Source organism: Magnolia sinica, chromosome 5 (assembly GCF_029962835.1).
Source record: "Magnolia sinica isolate HGM2019 chromosome 5, MsV1, whole genome shotgun sequence".
Taxonomy (NCBI): Eukaryota; Viridiplantae; Streptophyta; class Magnoliopsida; order Magnoliales; family Magnoliaceae; genus Magnolia; species Magnolia sinica.
The window spans coordinates 74,106,529-74,123,199 of NC_080577.1; the positions used below are offsets into that span (position 1 = coordinate 74,106,529).

Consider the following 16,671-nt stretch of genomic DNA (forward strand, 5'->3'; position numbering starts at 1 on the left):
TTGTTTTTATGTTGTGTTTAAGAGTTCTTAGTTCAATCATGTCTATGGTTAGCTAAAGCTCTTAGCTAGGGCTAAGAGGTGAAGCTTGTAGTGTGTTTGGATGTTTATCTTGCTTTGATTATTGTCTATGTCGAACTTCATTGATTTCTAGTTTGATTTTAAGGAAAATTTTTAGTTTTCTATGGTTTATTGCGACTCAAATTATAGTAGAGCCTGCAATAGCTTTGAATATCTTCTTTTTCTATTTAAGATTGTGGGATTGGTAAATCCTGTTGTTCACCATTGTCCCTTGGGTATGGTAGCGTGATGGAATCCCTTCCAATCCTCACTATTCTCCTCCATTGAGGATGGTTCAATGAAAGTTCAGAGATTTGATTATCTCTTCTCCCAACTAGATAAGATACAATTCTGATTCCAGTTGTGCTTCTTGAATTAAGCAAGGTAGCATCTCGATAGCTACAAGTGGATCCTTGGCACCCTAGTTCCCACCTTTTAATTGACAATTCAAACATTATTCAAAATTACTCCTTTATTTCAAAATTCTATTTTAGATCTTCTTCTAGTTCTAGTAATTTTTAGAAACGTACAAGATTAGTCCCTGTGGATTCGACCTCGGTCTCACCGAGTTATTACTACATCGTGACCCTACACTTGGGGTTGTGAACAAGTTTTTGGCACAGTTGCCAGGGACTACGGCTACGTTTTTCTTAGATTAATTAGCATTAGAATTAGTTTAGGATTAGGGCTAATTTAGGTTGGGATTTTTCTTATTTTTTGAACTCATCTAATCTAGGGTTTTTAGGATTTTTCAGTTTTTAGATATTTTTTAGGATTCATCTTTTTTTTCCTCTTCTCTCTCTTTCTAACATTACTAACATAGTTTGATTTTTTTTTTTTTTTAGGATCTTCAACTCTAGTTCTTCTCTTTTATTAACTTCTTCCCTCTACTTACTTTCCACACTTGCTATAGGAATTAGGAAATAAAATTAAATTTTGGTATAGTTCATACCCACGCGAGTAAGGAACCATACTCTAAGATCTTTGAGAAAAGAAGGTTTGGTTGAAAAATCCATTGACAAGTTAGAGACCTCTAAATATTCTGAAATATCATCTGAGAGCATGGCTCAAGAATATCATGTTGATGAAGATCCTGTGCATCACACACCCCCTATTAGGACAGTGCGTGATGAGAATGAAGTGCATTGAGTTCCACTGGTTCGAACTTTACGAGATTAGTTACAACCGGTGAGAAAAAGTTTACCTTCCTGCATAATTCTCCCAAGCAATGCATGAAATATGAACTTCAAGCTCGAGATAATCCAATTACTTCCTAAGTTCCATGGACTTAATTCAGAAAATCCATATCTGCATATTAAAGAATTTGAAGAGATCGTTACAACCATACATTTTAATGACGTTCCTTCTGATACAATTTGCCTTAAATTATTTCCATTCTCTCTAAAAGAAAAGGCCAAATCATGGTTTCATTCATTAAGGCCTAGATCCATTAGCACATGGGCAAAGATGAGCCAGGAGTTCCTTAAAAAATTCGTCCCAACTCATTAAACTAATGCTCTTAAATGGGAGATAATAAACTTCTCCTAGAAAAATAATGAGACCTTCTTTGAATGTTGAGAATGGTTCAAAGACTTACTTTTCACTTACCCACACCATGGTTACGAAGCTTGGTGAACAATTGACCTTTTTTATGACAGACTTAGTCCAAACATACGGCAATTCGTATATATGATGTGTAATGGCGAGTTCATAGATAAGAAACTAAAAGATGCATGTGATTACTTTGACATGCTAGCCGAAAACACTCAATCATGGGACACATCAAACCAAGCTAGTACTCCTAAGGAAGTGTCAAGAGAGATAGGAATACATGTACTCAAGGAGGAGGAGGATATTAATGTACGGTTGGCAATTCTGACACAAAAAATTGAGGACTTGGAATCTAAGAAGGAATCAACTTAGCCCAAAGCAGTCGTCGAAACCATATGTGGAATTTGTGCGAGCGATGTACAGCTAATCAAAGATTATCTCACAATCCTAGCTTTTCAATAGGTGTTTCACGTTCAAGCAGATACTACAAACGCGTATCAACAACTACTTAGTGCACCAAATTCTGACACGCACACTCCTGATGAGTGAAACCTTAATTGGAGAAATGAACCAATTACAAATGTAACCAATTATCCACAAGGGCCATCTAGTGGACTTCCACCAAGAAGAACCCTGGAAGATACATTAGATGCATTTAGGCAGGAGAAACTGTAAGCTATGAATGAACTTAGAACTTCGGTTGCAAGACTTGAGACACAACTAAATGTTAGGGAGATCAGGATCTTTTCAGCCCAGCCTCAACCTAACCCAAAAGGACAAATTGAGATAAGTGATCTCAACTCTTCAACTCAACATATGGAACATGTTAAAACCATCACCATCCTGAGAAGTGGAAATGAAATAGACAAAGAGATTCCAAGGAAGGTTGAGAAACCTAAGGAGTCCAAAAATTCAAAGGATGGTGGTGAATTTAGCAATCCTCTATATGACAAAGAGCCATTTCATGGATACAAACTTGTGGCCCCATTTCCCCAACATCACATCACCTCAAAAAGGGTAAGTGAGAATCAAAATATTCTAGAGATTTTTTAACAAGTCAAGGTCAACATACCCTTCTTGGATGAAATTAAACAGTTCCCATCTTACGCCAAATTCATGAAAGATTTGTGTGCGGTAAAGCGAAAGCTGAACGTACACAAGAAAACATTTTTGACTGAACAGTTAAGCGCCATAATCAATCAAAACATTCTCCCAAAATATAAGGATCCTGGAAGTCCTACGATCTCATGTGTGATTGAAAACTTCAGGGTTGATAAAGCACTTCTAGACCTTGGGGCAAGTGTTAATTTGATACCATACTCAGTATATGAACAGTTAAGCCTCGATGATTTAAAACCCACCAAAACAACATTACAACTAGCCGATCGATCGACTAGAATATCGAGACGTATGATAGAAGATGTCTTGGTCCAAGTCAATAGATTCTACTACCCAGTGGATTTCATCGTGTTGGACACACTCAACTTCAAATATGGGCACTCAAATTCCAATCATATTAGAATGACCATTCTTGGCCACTGCCAATGCCATCATAAATAACCAGAATGGAATAATGAAAATATCTTTTAGGAATATGATAGTAAAAGTCAATGTGTTTCATTTGTACAAACCACAAGAGTATGAGGACCTGACCTATAAGATGAACTTGATAGATACATTTAAAGATAATGAGTCTCTTTTAATTGAAACTCATGAATCTCTGGATGTCTACTTGACACACTTTGCTAATTCAAATGATCATATTGGCCAGGAAGTTGATAACGCTCCTTCTATTAACACTAAATTCTTACCATTACAAGTGGAGGAGATGCATTCTGAACCGTGCATTCTGAACCGAAGCCTACGACTTTGGATTTTAAAGGGACGACGACAAACAACTTTTCTGTTATTCAATTGTTTATGGTCTCTCATTCACCTCAACCTACTAATATTGAGAAATTATCTTCTGCAGGTGAATCATATATTCTCTGGAAACCTCCAAATTCCAATCGCGAACATGTTGCTGAGGTTCTTAAATTTCTCTGGACATTCATGCTCAAGGACATCCATGCCTACTACAAAAATGGCTTTTGTATGATCTTGTTGAGAAACCTACTGAGGAATTTATCAAGATACTGGCCGGAGGAGGAACCATGCTGCATGATTGAGTAGCTTTCCTTTGCTTTCCTAATTAAAGATTAGTTTTATTGCTTTCAAAGATTTTATGATTAGGGTAGTTTTCTTTCAGTCAATTTCATTTTCATGCTAACCTATCCACATGTTGAGAACCTTGGAAAACCTACAATTCTCCTTCTTCAGGTACTACCTTTCCATCACTACTCCTTTCCTTTCTTTATCTTATATGCATTGCACGCTTATATCTTTTACATCGAGGACAATGTAGATTTTAGGTTGGGGGTGTGGATTAGGTAAACTAACCAGTATTTGCTTAATTTTGCACAAATTGTGGAAAATTTTTAGTTTTTCAAGATGAAACCTATTTAGAAATTGATAATTTGTGGATTAAGAATGCTTTAAGTATGATGATAAGATAGAAATCGAATTTTGAATTGTTGGAATTTGATCAAGTAAGTAGTCTATCACTTAAAGTTCTTGCACTCAGTTGATTAAGAGGGAGTTTGAATATCATGTTAATCTAAATCACAAGACATGTTCAATTTTCTTTCTTAAGTTATGTTAAAAAAATTTATTGTTAGCATGTGAATCACGATAGATGTTGAGAATTGAGTCTAGAGAATTTTGTTCACCTTAAAAGATGAAAAGAACCCGTTAAAAAATAGGAGATCAACAAAAAGGTCATGTATGGTGAAAAGATTGGAAAAGAATAAAAGAATGTAACATTTGAAAAAGAATGAAGATGAAGAGACTGAAAATACTGAATGAATACAAGTGACTGTCAATATAAAATAAAAAACTGGAAAAAGAAAGAAAAATGGATAAGTTCGGAATTAACACTCGAGTTTTCAACCAATCTTGAAGTGATGAGCATGGTTAACATTATGAAATAATTGTATTCTTATAGGGAGTAAGTTGATTTTCACCAAGCACATTAAAAAACTTGATATACGAACTTATACTCTGATGTAATTGATAAAGAACCTATTTGATTGATTGCTTATGTGATTCGGCTTTAGGTTTTCAAAATATCCCTTTCTTGTCTTAATCCTACTCATTTATTCTTGATTGCACAAAGGATTGATTTCCATAAAAGGGTTTGAACATGGAGAATTGAGAATTGCTTCACGCATGTTTTTGCTTGGGACTAGCAAAATGCTGCTTGGGGAGTGTGTTAAGTGTTAAATATTGCATATTTTTTCCTAGTTATATCTTGGTTTTATGAACATGATAAGGGTTAATGGTATATTTTATACATGTTTGTGTTGCAAGGTGAAAATGAGAGCTTGGATTGAAAAGAATGTTAAAAGCATGGATTTAATGCTCAAGAATCACCATGACAAAAGACGGATCTTAGGAGACCAAGAATGAAGAATTCACATGTCAAAGATCCAAGGAAACCAAGTACAAAGGTGAAGAAAGGACTTGAAAAAAATGTAGAATCCGCAGCAGAAACAGGACATTTCGGTCCGACTAAAGCCAACTTCGATTTGACCGAAATTGCAAAAAAATATCCAGCAAGAAATCAGGATTTCAAGCTTAATTCGGTCCGACCTGGGCCAACTTCGGTTTGACCGAAGCTTTGGTTGGAGTCGGTCTGACCTAAATTTGACAGATTTTTTGTACAAGATTTTTCAACATTAACTTTGGTCTAACTGAAATTGCATAGAATTGCCCAGTGAGAAAGTGCGATTTTCAACCTTAATTCGGTCCGACTGAACCCAACTTCGATCAGACCAATGCGTAACACGATTGTGTAAGTTTAGGCAGTTTTAAGCTCGAATTGCGAAAATTTCAAGGACTTGTGTAAGATGGGGCTTCACAACTATAAATAGGAGTCCCTAGGAAGTTCCTAAGCATCTTCTAGGGTTTGAGGAGTGGAACCAAAGGGTGGAGAGCCACCGCTAAGAGCTTTTCTTCTTCTTACTTAATTTGTTTTTATGTTTTATTTCAGAGTTCTTAGTTTAATCATGTCTATGGTTAGCTAAAGCTCTTAGCTAGGGCTAAGAGGTGAAGCTAGTAGCGTGTTTGGATGTTTATCTTACTTTGATTCATATCTATGTTGAACTTCATTGATTTTTAGTTTGATTTTCAAGAATATTTTTAGTTTTCTATGATTTATTGCGACTCAAATTACAGTAGAGCTTGCGATAGCTTTGAATATTTTCTTTTTCTATTTGAGATTGTGGGATTGATAAATCATATTGTTCACCATCGTTCCTTGGGCATGGTAGGGTGATGGAATCCCTTCCAATCCTCACTATTCTCCTCCATTAAGGACTAGTTCAATGAAATTTCAGAGATTTGATTATCTCCTCCCAACTAGATAAGATAAGACTATGATTCTAATTGTGCTTCTTGAATTAAGAAAGGTAGCATCTTGATAGCTACAAGTGGATCCTTGGCACGCTAGTTCCCACCTTTTAATTGACAGTTCAAACATTATTTAAAATTACTCTCTTTATTCCAGAATTCTATTTTAGATCTTCTTCTAGTTCTAGTAATTTTTAGAAACGTGCAAGATTAGTCCCTGTGGATTCGACCTCGATCTCACCGAGTTATTACTACATCGTGACCCTACACTTGGGGTTGTAAACATTGGTGCTTTGGAGTTTCAACCATTTCTCTGATTGGGATTGGGTTCGGGCTTAGTTTTGGGCTTAACTAGGTGAGTTGATTGGGTTATGGGTTTTGGTAAGCTGATCGGGTTAGTTGACTTAGTGAGTTAACTGGGTGAGTTGACTCACCGAGCTGACTCAATGCTTTGGGGTTTTTGGTTCCTAGGGTTTAAGGTTAGGTTGACCAGGTTGACTAGGTTGAGCGAACCGAGTTTGGGGTTTAGGACAAGGGTTCCTAGGGTTTAGGCTTCTAGGGTTAAGGTTTAGGATCAGGGTATGATTGTCCATCCATCTGTTCAAACTCTATCGGCTTATTAGCCTGAGGTGGGTTGTCTACAGACCTAAGGAAGATAGAGTTCAGATGTAAATTGAAGAAATAAAGCTGCAACCGAGAGTTAATTTGGCGTGATCGAAGGCTAAATTCAACGTGACCAAAGGTCCTAGTCGATTATAGTCGAAACGTAACCAAAGTGCGTAAATTGCAATCGGTTCCAAGTCGGTGCAAATTTTTCCTATTTAAAGAGGTGTTTTTAGCTTTCTTAAATACAAATTAGGGTAGAAGGGGTATAATAAGGAGTTTTGGAGCCTCCAAGGAGTTCTTCTTCTCCAATCATTCGTTTCTAGTTAGTTTTTATGTTTTTCTTTTTGAGTTTTAGTTCAATCATGTCTTTGATTGGCTAATCTCTTAGTTAAGACTAAGGGATGAACCTTTTGATGGATATTGATATTTAATTCATTTCTTCAATAAAATTTAAGGTTTTTATGTTGAATTATGATTAAATGTGATTTAATTCCTATATTGGGGAAGGAATTAATTTGTAAAGTTGTTTGATCCATTATGGCCTCCAGGAACATTAAATGCTTTCAATTCCTCGCGATGTGATTACCTAGATCTTCATGAGAGATCAAGCCAATCGTGATTCTAATCTATGTTGGATGTATTGATTGATATTAATGTGTTATCTTTTGATTAGAACGAATTGGAATCAGTTCTAGTTGAGTTATCAACTCAAGAAGATGAATTGAATTCCAAGTCTATTGATTAGGGATTCCTGGATCCTTAGTCTATTTTTATCATTATTTTTACAACTCTATTCCACAGGATTAAAAATCCAAACCAACCATTTTTCTTATATTAAAATCTTAGCATATTCTCACCAAATTCCCTGTGGATCGACTTAGGTCTTACCGAGTTAATACTACATCGTGGACCTATACTTGGGGTTACCAAACCTTAGGTTTAATCAGAAGTCCTTTATGAACCTTCGATAAAAATTGGCATGTCCTAAGAAGGATCACACGTCATGTATGCTCTTAGGTAGAGGTAGGTTAGAGATTAAGTTGATTTTGGCTTTATCTACCTCAATTTAATTAGACAATATAATGTGTCCAACGACTATCCCTTAATGAACCATGAAATGACATCTCCCAATTCAGCATAAGGTTATTTTATTCACATCTCTTCAGCACCAATTTCAAGTGCTCAAGGCACTCGTTGAAGGATGTACCAAAGACAGGGAAAGTATCTATGAAGACCTCTAAAAATTGCCCACCATGTCAGAAAAAATGGTCAACATTCATTGTTGGAATGTGACAGGAGCATTATATAGTCCAAATGGCATCATTCGGTATGCGAAAGTGCCAAAAGGACATATGAATGTGGTCTTTTATTAGTCTTTAAGGGCTATCTCTATCTGGTTGTAGCTCGAATACTTGTCAAGGAAGCAGTTATAGGAATGACCTGCTAAACTTTTTAAGATCTTATTAACGAAAGGTAAAGGAAAGCGGTCCTTGTGATGGTATTCAATTTTCGATAGTTAATGCACATTCTCCAACCAATAGTGACTCTGGTTGATACAAATTCATTATCCGCATTGGTTATGATGGTGATCCCGTAATTCTTGGGTAGCACCCGAGTTGGACTCACCCATTGGCTATCAGATATAGGGTATATATTACCCACATCCAACAACTTTAACCACTTCCTTCATATTTGGATTTAGACGGCATTGTGGTTGTGTAGACATTTTTGTATTATCTTCAAAGTGAATGCAATGAGTACATATCAAAGGATCGATTCCCTTAAGGTCCATAATCATCTATCCAAAGGCTCCTTTGTGTTGTTTGAGAGTAGAAATGAGCATACTCTCTTTTATCTCATCCAACTGGGAAGAAATCACTACTAGATATGTTTTATCTTGACTAAAATAAGCATATTTAAGATCAAAAGGAAATGATTTTAAGTCAAGCTTTGGTGCTCTGACACTAAACGGCAGAGGCTTTATGTTAGTTTAAGGTAATCTTTCAAATTCAGACCTCCACCTGTTAGTTTTCAAGTACCGACGCAACATCTATCAAGGCATCCATCTCTCTAATCATCATCATCTAATTCAGTGGAGTGGGCCAAGAACATCTTTAGAGTGTCAGAGCACAAAGTTAAAAGTGACTTATCTACTGTGAATGAGTCGATCAGGTTAACTTCGTGGACATCATCACCATCCTCTAGTTATTTGCACATGTTAAACACGTTTAGCTCAAGTGTCATGTTCTTAAAGGATAGTTTCATAATCTCATTCCTACAATTGATTATGGCATTTGATGTGGCTAGGAATGGTCGGCCAAGGATGATAGGAATTTGAGTGCTAGCATCGATGACGGGCTGTGTGCCCAAAATAATAAAATCTACTAGGTAGTAGAATTTATCGACTTGGACAAGTATGCCCTCTATTATCCCTCTTGTTATATGAATGAAATGATCAATAAGTTGAAGTGTGGTCTTGGTGGGTTTTAATTCACCTAGGTAAAGTTGTTCGTAGACCAAATATGGGACCAAATTCACACTCGCCCCCTAAATCATGTAGTGCATGTTCAATCTGGTGATCCCTAATCACATAAGAGATGGTTGGGCTACTGGGATCTTTTTATTTTTATGGCACATCTTGTTTGATGATGACACTCACTTTCTCTGTTAAGAATTTTTTTTTGGATATTGTGTCGTCTCTTGGCCGTACATAGATCTTTCAGGAACTTGGCATATGACATGATTTATTTTATGGCATAAAGATGTTGATTTTCACCTGTTTTAGTACCTCTAAGATATCCTAAGTGTTTGACAAAGGTTTTGGTGAGATCAACCTTTGTGGGAACGGAGTAACTAGCTTGTGTTATTTTTTTATATTCTTTCTCATGTATAACGTTGTTAGGTCCATCATTCCTCTTATATTCTTCCAAGTCCTTAGGCTTCTCAGCTCTTGTCGGGATGTTTTTGTCAATTATTTTTCCACTTCTAAGAGTGGTGATGGTTTTTTCTTGCTCCACATGCTGGTTCGAAGAGCTTGGGTCACTTATTTCGCATTACGATTTCGAGTTAGGTAGAGGTTGGGATGGAAGAGCCCCTTTCTCCCTGATAGAAAGTTGTGACTCTATTCTTGAAATGAATGATACAAACACTCCCAATGATGTTTTAATATCCTGGAATGCTTACAATGTATTTTGATTGATCTGCTCTTGATTCTGGACAAATTTTGAACCATATACTCTTGGGGTCTTTTCTGATTTAATAGTGGATTGAAGATTGAAGGAAGATCCCCTTGAGGATTTTTGTCTATATTATCCGTTTGCCTATTTCTCCAACTGAAGTTTGGGTGGTTCCGCCAACTAGAGTTGTATGTGTTTAAGATGGAACAGTTGAACAGCCTTTGATAATTGTTCACAGCATTGGATTGCTCTTGTAACAACTCTTGGAATGCAAGAATTGTAAGACACTCCTGTGTCAAGTGTATATTATTAGTGCATATATCACAAACAATTTCAACGGTCTTGTCGGGTTTGACCGTTTCTACTATTTTCAGTTCCATGGCCTCAACCTTTCTCATAAGGTCAGCCACCCCTTCATTAACATCGTCTTCCTCCCTTAAAATGTAAATTCCTCCATTCTCCTTGAACTGAGTTGATTTGAGGTTAGTGGGCTTGGATGAAGTATTCCATGACTGTGCATTTTTAGCAAGCAAATCAAAATAGTCATACGTGTCAACATGATCTTTATTCCTAAATTCCCCATTGCACATCATCTCTACGAATTAGTGCATGGGTGAAGTCAGTCCATCATAGAAAAATCTTATGACCCACCAAATTTCGTAGCCATGATGTGGGAAAGTATTTAGAAGATCCTTGAATCTTTCTCAGCATTGGAAGAAGGTTTATTCCTCTTTTTTTTTTTGAAAAATTCATGATTGCCCTCCTAATGGGATTATTTTTATGAACTGGAAAAAACTTTTTAAGGAACTCGCGGGTCATCTCTGCCCATGTCCCAATCAATCTTGGTCTCAAGGAGTGAAGCCATGACTTGGCCTTATCCTTCAAAGAGAAAGGAACAACTTTAATCTTAAGGTGTCGTCCATCACATTATGGAAGTGTAAGGTCACTACAACTCATTAAAATCTTTGAGATATAGGTATGGACTCTTAGATTGTAGTCCATGAAACTTTAGGAGTAGTTAGATCATGCCCGGCTTGAAATCCACATTCTATGCATTATGTAGAAAGACCATGCAGGTAGGTGATCTCATCATCGCTGGTTGCAAATAATCATGTAACGTTTTAGGTGGAGGATCATTGTGCACATCATTCTTATCTTGCTGTTCCTCATCATGATGGTGATGTTGATTTTGAACATATTTTCTTCCAACTTAGAGGATCTCAGGTATTGTCTAATCTGGTGATGGATAGGCAAACCTTCAACCAATCTTCCTTCACTTGAGAGACGTAGAGTGTTATCACGGACCCACTTGTAACTCTAAACTAAACCTATATCATAAAATAAAAATAAAAACTATAGATAATAAGAAATCAAAAATGCTAAACACAAGAGGTTTGGAAGGAAAGTACCCGATTGACGATTCTAGGTGAGATTCTACGAAACAAGAGAAACAATGTTAGTATCTAAAAATTCAAAAAATCCTAATCTATAAATCAATGAAAAAACTAACCCTAATCCTATTTAATTCTAATAATAATGTATTTCAGAAAAACACAGCCAAAGTCCTCGGCAACATTGCTAAAAACTTGTTCGAGACAACACCAAGTGCAGGGCTTCAATGTAGTAATAACTCAGTGAGACCGAGGTCGTACCCATAGGGACATGTAAATATAGACTTTTCATTCCAGGAAGTAATGGTAGGAATGACCCACTAACCTTTCTAAAATCTGGTCAACAAAGGGCAAAGGAAATTGGTCCTTCCTCGTGACAGTATTCAGCTTCCAGCAATTAATGCACATTCTCCAACCAGTAGTGACTCTAGTTGGTATGAGTTCATTATCCGCATTGGCTATGATGGCAATTTTAGACTTCTTGGGCACTTCCTGAGTTGGACTCACCCATTGGCTATCGGATATAGGGTATGTGATACCCACATTTAATAACTTTAATACCATAGCCTTAACCACTTCTTTCATATTTGGATTTAGACGGTGTTGTGGTTGTCTAGATGTTCTTGCATTATCTTCGAGGTGAATGCAGTGAGTACAAATCAGAGGTTCAATTCCCTTAAGGTCCACAATAGTCTATTCAAGGGCTCCCTTATGCTCTTAAAGAGTAGAAATCAACATACTCCCTCATTCCTTATCCAAGTGGGAAGAAATCATCACTGGATATGTCTTATCTTGACCCAAATAAGCATATTTAAGAACAACAGGCAAAGGTTTTAAGTCAAGTTTCGGTGCCTTGACACTAGACGGTAGAGGCTTTGAGTCAGTTAAAGGTAATCGTTTAAATTCAGCCCTCCACTGATTAGTTTCAAGTATTGACATCTCATCAAGCAAGGCATCCATTTCCTGAATCATATCATCATCCAGATCGGTGGAGTGGGCCAGGCATGCCTCTAAAGGAGTGCAAATCAAAAGTGACTTGTTTTTCACAAATGAATATACTAAGTTAATTTCATGGACCTCATCACCATCTTCTTGTTGTTTGCATATATTGAACACGTTCAGCTCAAGTGTCATATTCCTAAAGGATAACTTCATAATCTCATTCCTACAATTCATTATTGCATTTAATGTGGCTAGGAATGGATGACCAAGGATGACAAGAATCTAAGTGCTAGCATCAACGATGGACTGCATATCTAAAACAATAAAGTTTATTGGATAGTAAAATATATAGACTTGGACAAGCACATCGTCTATCAACCCTCTCGGTATACGAATAGAGTGATCGACTAGTTGGAGTTTGGTCTTGGTGGGTTTTAATTTACATAGACCAAGTTATTTGTAAAATGATTAGGAAATCAGATTCACACTCGCCCCTAAATCAAGTAAAGCATGCTCAATCCAATGGTTCTCAATCACGAATGAGATAGTTGGGCTACGAAATCTATGTATTTTTGGGGCACATCCTCTTGGATGATGGCACTCACTTTTATTGTCAAAAATATCTTTTTTGAACATTGAGCCATCTCTTGATTGTGCAAAGGTCCTTAAGAAATTTGGCATATGATGGGATTTGTTTTATGGCATCCAATAAAGGGTTGTTGATTTTCACCTATTTGAGAACCTCTAAGATATCCCAAGTGTTGGGTGAGATCAAACGTTGTTGTAATGGCGCCACCGGCTTATGCTCTTTTTCTACTTCTTTCTCATGTGGGGTGTTGCCAGTCTCATCATCACCGTTAGATTCTTCCAAGTCTTTAGGCTTCTCAGCCCTTGTCGGGATACTTTTATCAATTATTTTTTCACTTATAAGAGTAGTGTAGTGATGGACTTGATTTGCTCCACATTTTGAGTCGAAGAGTTAGGGTCACTTATCTCACATTACAATTTCGGGTTAGGTAGAGGTTGGGTTGGAAGAATCCCCTTCTCCGTAACAGTTAGTTGTGACTCCAATCTTTGAATGGATTAATATCCCAAAATGTTTGTATAACATTCTGAATGAATTGCTCTTGATCATGCATGAATTTTTAAAGTGGATCCTCTTGGGTCCTTTTCTTCGCTAATAATAGAATAAGGATCGAAGGAAGAGACCCTTGAGATTTTTATCGGTATTAGATATTGGCATGTTCCTCCAACTAAGATTTAGTTGGTTTTGCCAACTAGAATTATACATGTTTAAAATCAGAGCACTGAAAGGCCTTTGATAATTATTCATGGCATTGGATTACTCATGTAACAAGTCTTGGAACATAAGAATTGTAGGTAGAGGTGTACACGAACTGAGCTAGCTCGGTTAGCTCGCTTGACTTGACTTGAAAAAGCTCGATTCGACTCGGATCGAAGTTGAGTTCGAGCCGAGTCGAGTTGATTTTTTGAGCTTGAAAATGAGTTTGAACTATCCCTAGCTCGACTCGACTTGGATCAAATCCAACTCGAATCGAACTCAGATCGAACCAGTTCAATGACTCGGTTACTTTGCTATTGACATTACTCACCAGTTTGATGAAATGACTCCACGAAGTGTGGTTGGTGGTGAGGAAGGTATGTATATGAAACAAATATCTTTTTTTTCTCTTGGTTTTTATGTTGCTTAGAAGGTGTTTGATAAAATACCTGTAAAACCATTAGTTCTGTTTTACATATAGTGGGATTTTGAAGATGCAGTCTAGGTATTTGTGGAAATGCTGCACAGGGGAACTGGGCTCGATCTTGGCTCGAACTAACCCGAGCTGCTGACTGAATTGAGCTGAGCTAGCCAGTCAGGCTCGAGGATCGAGATGAGCTAAGTTCGAGCTAAGGTCAACTAGTGGCCGAGCCAAGTTAAGCTGAGGCTAGCTCGACTTGGTTTGACTCGATGTACACCCCTAATTATAGGACATTCTTGTGTCAAGTATTTGTTACTTATGCAAATACCACAAGCAATTTCAATGGTCTCCTCGGGTTTGACTGTTTCCACCTTCTATTCCATGGCCTTGAATTTTCTTATGAGGTTGGTCACCCTAGCATTGGCATCGTCTTCTTCCCTTAAGGCATACGTTCCTCCCTTTTCCTTAGACTAAGTTGACTTGGGATGGGTCTACTTGGCAGGAGTATCTAAGATTGCTTGTTTTTAGTTAACATGTCAAAATAGTCCCACTCGTCATTGAGATTTGTTGATGCAAAAATCTGGTTGACCATTCTTCGACCTTCGAGTACCTGCACATGAAGAAGACAAAGGAGACCTTAGCTGTACCAGGGGTGCCTCTGATTGCTAAGTCAGACAAGGAATCTGGGCCTTGTAGAGTGTAAGGTTTTTTATTAGAGTTGTGTGTACCTTTCACCATTGGATGTGCTCCTATTTATAGTTGAAATGGGGCGGTGGCGTAGATGGCAATCTCTTATTTAGTAGGTGCATATTGTAGATGGAATCGTATCCTAGACATGTCATGATCATCTTACGAGATCTTTGGCTAAGATCTCGGACAGATCCGTGTTGCAGTTATCTCTTGAGATCCTCGGCCGAGATCTCGGGTAGGTCTCTTCACTAAGACCTGAATAGTTAGAACCAGTAGAAATGCATAGTAAGAGGCCGAGGTCGAACATCCGAGGTTACCTACATAGTCATCCTGATGAGTAATCTTCTAACCTAAATTCTTTGGTGAGCAGTAGTCGAGTTTTTCCCTTAATTATTGAGTGGATCACTGAGCTGCCGACCTGACCCTGAATATTGTATCTGAGCATTAGATCGAGCTCCTTTCCTTAGTACAACGCAAGATGAAATTCGGGATGACCATCCTCTTTATCTTATCATACGGTGCATAGGCTCTTTTGTAAGTCTTCTGAGTTAGGCATGCTCAGTCTTGTATGTGGTCATGTCTTGGGGGCTCAGCTCGGATATGGATGGGACCATGGAGGAGCTCGGGGTCGTATAGTGAAGCACAACAGAATGCTCTTTCTGGCCATTAAGGAGCTCTCTAGTCACGTCTAGCACTGACTGATCACACGACGGGCGCATATGTCTGAGTTGACTCCTTCTCCTTGGTTGGTCTATTTTTACCCATAACATAGCCCCCTACTTCTGAGCTCACGCAGTGGGCTCGGGAAGTAAGTCAGTTTTGGTGAGGTCAGACTATCTGTGTATGGGGAGTCGAGCTTGCTCGTCATTAATGTGGAATAAGGCAGCATGCACTTGTCATTAATGCTGAATAAGGCAATGGGCACAGGAATCAGAGAGGATTTGCAATCATGATACTGCACGCTCGAAGTAACGTGCATTAGCTCGATGTCACATGCACTGGCAGGGAGTTTGTTCGGCTCTTAGCTTATGGGGTGCTGACGCATGGCGTCTTCTGGGGAGTCAAGTCGTTCAGTGAGTGGGAGAGCTCCACGTGGCCAAGTGCGGATGTAGAGGTGCCGTTTTGGCTGCCACATTAAATGCTGGTAGTCATTGCCATACCGTCGAATTCCATATAAAAGAGGGATGCCCTAGCAACATGAGGGGCGTTTGCTTCCGTTGCCCCTCTTTGCTATTGTTGCCCTCCGGAGTTAGTGATTTTCGCTAAGTTGGAACGCTGTCTCTCCAGCCTTCTTCACATCTTCTCCAGTCTTCTTTCTTCATTCTCTTGTCTTCTTCCTTCCTTCTCCGGTCTTCTTCCTTCCTTCTCCCTTTTGTTTGTTTTGTTGCTCCTATTTTCTGGCAAAAAATGTTGGATTCTTTGGACACCTGGGATGAACCCGCTACATTCCAGGGCAATTCGGAGCAGGGGGACTACGACTGGCCTAAGGAAGCTTTACGTGACTCGCCATCCTCGATCACGATGATAAGCAATAGGGAGATCATGCCCATTTTGAGGGAAAGGGCTACGGCTCAGTCTTTTGCTAAGCAGCCCGCGGGAGTTGAGGCAAAGTCAGCTCCTGCAAGGGAAGAGGCGACCCCATCTTCCGCAGAATCTAAGAAGATCATCTCAGTTGGGTCGAGCTTGAAGGAGTCTGACTTGGTGCAGATCAGGTTAATGTACAACATACCGAACTCAGTGGTACTTCGATATCCCGCACTTGGAGAACTTCCAAGTGAACCTAGGGAGGGAGAGGTGGCAATATTTTTAGTCGCCCTCTGGCGTGGCCTGAGGCTTCGTCTCCCCTGCATCTTTAGGGAGGTCATCCTATGTCTGAAGCTGGCCCTTGGCTAGATAATCCTAAATACCTAGAGGGATCTGGTGGGGGCCTTCATCTTGTGGTTTTAGCTCCGATAACTCGACCTGACCGCGAATGAATTCCTTCACATGTACCATGTGGGAGGCTCCGGTGACTGCTGAGCTGCGATTTCAGGTTCTGACCCACTTCGCCCACCCAGGTCGGGCACATTTAGACCACTTTTTTTTTCTTCTTTTCTTTTCTTTTTA

The 16,671-nt window shown here is 38.5% G+C and overlaps 1 non-coding gene across 1 annotated transcript; it reads right to left on the bottom strand.

Annotated features, from left to right (window-relative positions):
• Positions 1-1,572: 1,572 nt before the first annotated feature.
• LOC131247702 (small nucleolar RNA R71) lies at positions 1,573-1,679 on the bottom strand. Its single transcript, XR_009171974.1, has one exon. It is a non-coding gene; the product is annotated as a small nucleolar RNA R71 (small nucleolar RNA).
• Positions 1,680-16,671: the final 14,992 nt, after the last annotated feature.